Source organism: Rhinolophus ferrumequinum, chromosome 10 (assembly GCF_004115265.2).
Source record: "Rhinolophus ferrumequinum isolate MPI-CBG mRhiFer1 chromosome 10, mRhiFer1_v1.p, whole genome shotgun sequence".
Taxonomy (NCBI): domain Eukaryota; kingdom Metazoa; phylum Chordata; class Mammalia; order Chiroptera; family Rhinolophidae; genus Rhinolophus; species Rhinolophus ferrumequinum.
The window spans coordinates 41,686,766-41,694,198 of record NC_046293.1 but is presented as its reverse complement, the minus strand read 5'-3'; positions in this window follow the sequence as shown (position 1 = coordinate 41,694,198).

Sequence of the window (7,433 nt, the reverse complement as noted above, 5' to 3'; positions counted from 1 at the left end):
TAATATTTTGTCAGTCCTTACAAGTGAAAAATATCTCATGAAAAAAGGGACTAGTTTCACTCACAATTCAAACAGCTGCGCAAATTCTTTCCCTCAAAACAACTCTGATTCTTCCGTATGCAGCAGAAGTTCTTTATGTGTGTTTCCAAATGAGTCATACAGAAATTTTGAAAGACACATACTCAAAGATCAAGCTTTAATAAAATTAATAATTGTAACTGCTCCATCAAGGACATTCCTAAGTGAAAGTGGATTTTCTTTGTTATGCAAGTGTGTGGCAGTAAAGATACAAAGACTGCTAGTGCAATGCAGGACCACGGCCTGGCCAACAGTTTCACCTACCACTGGTTTCCACCATCAGTGTAAATGTCAACACAGTGGAAAAGGCAGGGAAAGTTTCAATAGTATTATTATGAAAACAGTTTCACTTTGCAGAACTCTCCGAAAGGGTCTCCGGGAACCCTACGGGCCTGCAGTGTATGCTTTAAAAAACACTGCTGTAAATTAAGAAGCTGACCAGAGAAAATTTATACAGGAATAGCTTTTTAATTAAGGACAGGAATATAAATTTGGGCTTCCCAAACAAATCAGTTAAAAAGTGTCCCAAGGGTTGCTTGTGTTAAGAGCCAAAGGCGACAGAGAAAAGAAAAGCAGCAGTCTTAACCTCCTAAGCAACCAGACTCCTTAGGGGTCTTTTTTAACCTCCTAGATAGCAAATGCTTCTGCTACCACTTCTTCCCCTGCCTGAGAAAACACTTGCTCTAGAGCCCCGAATTTGGCTATGATCCCTAGTACTCCTGAACCACCAATGTGGGATCTTAGTTTATCACCTCATCTCCCTTTTCCCTTCCATTCCAGAGACTGTAAGTAAGTAGATCAGTATCTGAGATGCATACCTCAGGGCACTGTCACTCCCCCAAAACCTTCTGTGACTCTCCACTGACTAACTGCAGTTTTCTCATAGGGTCCCCAGAGACATTTTTGCCTTTAAAAATTATCCATATGTGACTAAAATTTGATACGTGCTGTTGTATAAAGTACAAAATCGACCGTTAACATTCAAAGCCTTAGAATTTGGCTGGTCCTCAACTGAATGTCTTGCACTATGGCCCATTGATCCTTTTCCCTATGGTTCTCAAACCTGGCTGTTCATCAGAATCACAGTGAAAGCATTTTTCAAGCTACAGATTCCAGACAGGATCCATGAGATCCTGATTTAATTGCTCTGCAATGGAGCCCAAGAATCTGTACAATTTTTAAAGTTTCCTCTTTCATTCTGATATTCAACTGGGTCTGTAGACAGGAGCCAGAATTATTCTAATCTGATTAGTTTCTTATTAGCCTTCCAAATATCACACTTTTCTTCTACCTCCACATTTCTGCTGCCTACTTCCTTATACCCTCTACCCACTTTCCATCTAATCAAATCCTACCCATCCTAAAGATTGAACTCCATTAATACCCAACTGCCGTCTCTACAAATACCCTCCCTGACTGCACCACTAGGAAAGTGATCTCTTATTCCTGGGACTTCGGGAATACTGTTCATCTTTCCAATTAATTTGGCACATCATCCCATACCACCTACATTACTCTTGCTTTGAATAATTTTTGACATGCTATTGTCATTTAACTTTGACATATTTTTGTTCTATCCCCCTGTCTACATTCTGCAATGGAAAGGCCTTCGGAGCAAAAATGTGCCTTAATCTTTTGGATACCAAACTCCTAGCTACTGTCTTGCATATTGCTGGCTTTAAAACAATATGATACTTTGATGATACATATCTAAAACATGAAAGATAGTATTTAACAGTCACATAGCACTTCATGATTTATGTATGAAGAATTTTCATATCTGTTATTTTACTTGTCGTATGAATCCTATTAAATGTGGTATTATTTGTTATGCCCATCTTAAGGCAGAACTAAGGCTTAGGGAAGTCTGACAACCTGACCGAGGTCAAGGTTGAATAACTATTCAGTGACAGAATCGGGAAAATCATTCAGGTTCATCTAATTCTAGAGGCTGACCTCTTAATCATTATGCTATATTTCTTTACATATCATGCATTTAGTATTCATTTTTTTATATCCTAATTTTTAAGTACCTTATATATGCAAGCAAACAAAAAACAGGCATCTACATTCAGGATACTCGGCTAAGCTCCTAAAAAATGTCATCTCATTTAATTATCACAAGCCAAAGCAAATGATTCTAAGGAGTCTGAGGGGTGGGACAAGGAGAAAACCATGAGGACAGATGAAGTCAACCTTGCAAAGGAGAGGAAGTATGAATTGGACCTTAAAAGATGGGTAGAAATAAAGTAGGCAGCCACTGAAAATAAAAGGAAGTAAGCACCAACAATTTAGGGGCTGATAAAAATTTTAGCCTGGCTACTTCTAAATGTTTGTGCTGGAGAGTTCCATACGGTGAGAAAAGTCAGCTTGGTAGGGTAAGGCTGATGGGGAAGATGTTAGAAGCCAGGATAATTAATGCTGTCTTGATCCCTTAGATACTGATTGTTACCAAGGTCATTTCCTCACTTAAGTACTTTCCTGAATAGCATATTTGAAATCTAATTTATTGAGTCAGTAATTGCCTTGTTATTCATGGCCTGAAAGCTAAATATTTCTGCTCAAATCTAGAACATCTAAATATTGGCAGGGTCAATGAAAATACCCCGCAAATTATTCTGAACCATTTCCTTAGAAGCTGTTGCCACAGTCACAACTTCAGAGGGACTTCTTTCTTACCTCCTCTACTTTATCAAAGAGCCATCCCTAGGATTCCTATTTGACTTTGGTTCTATGGCCAGAATAGTTCTTCAAAAGGTTTCCTGCTATTTGAGTTATAAGACTTTAAGCTCAAAAAGGGCAAACCTGAACATGTTCTAAATTTGAAATTGTTTAGTGCAATGCAATAGTGATATTCAGGAATTTCAGTTACTGCAAGAAAACTCGGGCTGTAAAGATAAGACAGGTGGGCTCAGGGATGCAGACGTATGTGTCCTGTCTAGACCTGTCCCTGAAACTATGAAAATCTAGGGTTTACCAAATGGCCTTTGCTGATTGGAGGATTTAGAGGGTGGCTCTGGGATATTTGCCAGAACTCAGCAGTAAGCTCTGGGTTTGAGGTTCCAGGATCTACAACAAATTTTGAAAACAGGCAATTGTTTAACCTTATCTTCAATTAGCATATTGTTACTCAGAGCATTAAGTTTAAAAATAATAATAATGAAACAAAATAAGTAAATCAGCCTCAGAATCCCATCTTTTATTATAAACCACGTACTCGTAAATAAACACTAAAGATTTGTCCCCACATTTAAACTCTATTAAAAAAGAGAGAACTAAAATTAAAATATATTTTTATCACACATTTATTTAACAAGCTCTGTGAGCTTACTATATGTATAGATTCTAAAAACTACAGATGAATTGGTGAACAAGTTTCTGCTTGCATGTATCTTGTATTCTAGCAGAGAAGTAACACATATGAACATATATACCTCTATAAATAAGAAAACTATCAGGTCACAGTAAGTACTTTGCAGAAAGTGACAGGTTTGCTACTTCAGACTGGTAAGCCAGGGACATTCTTTCTGATGAAGAGATATTTAAACAAGTCTCAGGGGCAGCCGGTTAGCTCAGTTGTTTAGAGTGCGGTGCTCTTAACAACATTTCTGGTTCGATCCCCACACGGGCCGGTGTGAGCTGCGCCCTCCACACCTAGATTGAAACAACTACTTGACTTGGAGCTGGTGGGTCCTGGAAAAACACACTTAAACAAATCTGAATGACAGGAAAATGCCAGTCTCATGAAGGTGTGGGGAAACCATCCTCCAGAAGAGAAAAGAATGAATGCACAGGTATATTTCATTAAAAAAAAAAAAAAAAAAGACACCACCCAACCTCACCTGGACAATTTTTAAATTGGGGTCCATGCTGCAAACCTAATACAAGAGAACAGAACGTAATTGCTATGGTCTGAATGTTTGTATCCCCTCCAAATTCACATGTTGAAACCTGATGTCCACTGTGATGGTATTAGGAGGTGGGGGCCTTTGGGAGGTGCTTAGGTCATGAAGGGGAGCACTCATACATGGGTACAGTAATGGTTTATGAAAGAGTTTCCAGAAAGATCCCTCCCCATCTGCCTTGTGGGGACACAGCAGAAAGATGCCTTCTGTGACCCAGGAAGTAGGTCCTCACCAGACACTGAATCTGCTGTTTCGGTCTCCAGAACTTATCAAAATAAATGTTTGTTGTTCTTAAGCCACCCAGTTGGTGGTATTTTGTATAGCAGCCTGAACAGACTAAAACAAAAACGGAATAACAATGTAAAATAATGCGGTTGGACTAACAATTGTCTACCCTTCCTGATTCACATGCTTTCTTGGCAATTGATTTTCTTTTGGACTATAGCAACTATATTCCAAGTGAATGGCAGACTTTCATTCTTACTATTGTACAGGTATCATGTGTTTTTCCCTTATAATAAGTAGGAAAGCCACAATAAACTTAAATTATACTTTTAATCACTTTTAAGGTTTAATTATGCATTTTTATTAATTTTTTAAATTATTAATGAGTACACTTTGAATAAAATCCAAGATGATAATTGTTTAAGCACCAGTGACCTCACCGAGCTGAACAAACTGGAACTCCAGGAAAGGACCGACAGGGAATCCTTCACATCCAGTGAAACAGGTCTGAGTTAACTGCACTTAATTTCTAAAGGTATCCAAGGTTCCTCTGAATCGAGTTTAAACTTCACTGATGTAACAGGCAAAGAGCTACAAGTATCCACTAATTCTGGGTAAATCAAGATTGCTTTCCTTTGGCTTAGTTCCTCTAGCCATCAAAAGGTAGAAACAATCCTGCCAACATCCGAGAGATATGTAAATTCTAGATAATAATAATAATAATGATGATGATGATGATGATAATGATAATAGCAGCTACCATTGATTGAGCATTAGGATGTCAGAGAGTGTGCAAAGATGGTCACAGTACCTCCTCCCATTCCTGCATGCGTACCCCTTGTCATAAAACTTTAGGGTCTCTCCTTCAAGAAGGTGCATCTCTTGCCCACACTTTGAATCTGGGCTGGTTTTGTGACTGGCTTTAACCAATAGAATGTGATCAAAGTGACATTGAGCAAATCAGACCTTAGGCCCATTGCTTCTGCTCTTGCTCTCTTAGAACACTGCGCCAGATCACCCTGTAAAGAAGCCCCAACTAGATGAGGGCACAGGAAAGAGAGGCTTCTCCATCCTAGCTGTTCCAGCCAGCCATACCAGTGAATGCCTCCGACAGATGAGACGGCTGTCTATCTCAGACCATCCAGTCCCAGGCAAGCCACCAGTTGACCTCAGTCATATAAGTGAACCCAAGCCAGACCCATAGAAGAACTGTGGACTCAACCATAACATCGCGAGAAAGAAATCATTGCTGTTTTAAGCCCTTCAATGTTGGGATGGGGTTTTTCTGCAATTACAGAGAATTGATACACTAAGTGCTTTATATTTAGGATCTAAATGAATCTTCTTAACAATCCTGTGAGGGCAATGCTATTGATGACACCACATTACATTACAAATAAAGAACTTGAAGCTCAGGGAATGTAAGTAACTTGCCCAAGGTCACATAGTAAAGCAATAAATCAAACCCAGCTCTGGCATCAAGCACACATTTATATCACTCTACCATTGTATGATGATGTTTATGAAGGAAATAAAGGGGTGGATGGGGCTTTTAAAATCCGAGTCAGATTATTATTATTTTTCTATATGGAATGTAATAGTTCCATTTTGAGAATTTCAAGGAAATGATAGCATGTATAAAAAAAGGAGATAAATTTAAAATTTAGATAATTTATTTGTGAAGGAATATACACATGTATCAATCAATATCTTGTATTCAAATAATGTTCAAACAATTTAAAAAGTATATAGTGCAATAAGTTAAATAATTTAAACAATACATGACATTGAGGTGCGAGATCCTCTACAAAGTTATATAAAAAAAATCTACTGAATTTCTCTACTACCTTCATAACATTAAAAATCTCTAAACATTATGCTCCCCTAGACACTCAAGTCACTTCAGAGATTTTGTTTCAGGCCAGGCCACCTCCTTCCAGATCCTTTTGTTCAACTGCACCTGGGCCCACTCAGAGGCAAACAAATTATTCAAAACGCAGATAGGTGAGAGGTTATACTCAATGAATTATTTATTGAGCATCTGCTAGTTATCTCATTGCTAGGTTCTTGGCAGAGACAAAGAAGAGAGGACCATGGTCTCTAATGAAGATAGGAATGCATGGTGGAAATTGACCAAGTTGTCCCCTCCCTTCAGAAGCCTCTCTGGGCATCAGATGAAAGATCTGACAACCATTAATGTAGCAGCTCTGATCATCCATCCAGAAGGTAACGATTTGAACTGATGTACCGAGCTCACACATGCCCATGAACTATGCTTATTGCCTTGAAAGCCTCAGCAACCATGAACAAATTGCTCATTGCCAGCCTTCATGGTCGCTCACCTGGTTTCCACTTCCTACACCATATTTGGGATCTTTTAAAAAGAATAATTTTCAGACCTACAGACTCACAATATATCCAAAATGGCAGACAAAATGAATGTCTGCCTTCAAGGTAAACACATTAACCAGCACTGCTGTTGAAAGTCACCGTTGGAGAGTGGTGTGCAGCGCCTCCGTATTCAGAGCTTCCTTTGCAGTCCTGATCCACTTTCGTTATATGTGGCTAATGATAAAACTGCTAACCCATTGCCTTGGCAACACATCCATTTGCTAAAAAAGGAAATAAAACCTGAGGTTTATTTTAAAGTTTCTATCTGCCAGGTCTCTTACACTAATTTAGGAAATACTTTATTTTTTTTAACAGCAATAGATAATAGCGTACAAATAGTAACAGGAAATATTTGATGAGAGAAGACACTCACGAAAATGGTAGAGTTTATTTTTTAAATATAAATCAAAGAGTTTTGGTGCCATTAATGTTCTTTACTGTTCTCCATTAAAATATTATATCTGCCCTAAAATTTATACTATATTTAATCTTCTAGTACCTTCCTCAATTGTTTGCATGTTGAAATTTCCCATATTGGAATTTATATATGGTCAGAGGAAATAAAATTAGTCTCAGGAAGCCCTAACTATAGATTTGAAAACTATAAAAGATTAGTGCTTTAGAGCTATAGTGTGTAAATCAGATAAAAATGCAAGCATAACAATCAAGAATTTCTGAATCCTTATTGTGAGTTCCCAGCAGAAGGAACTGTAGCCTCATAATTTGGTTATCTGTTATTTACATTCTACTTCTACATTCCTGTGGTTCTACTATTTTTTTCTTTTATCAGATTCTGTTGGTAAATTAAAACAAAAGGAAGAGATTTTCAAAACT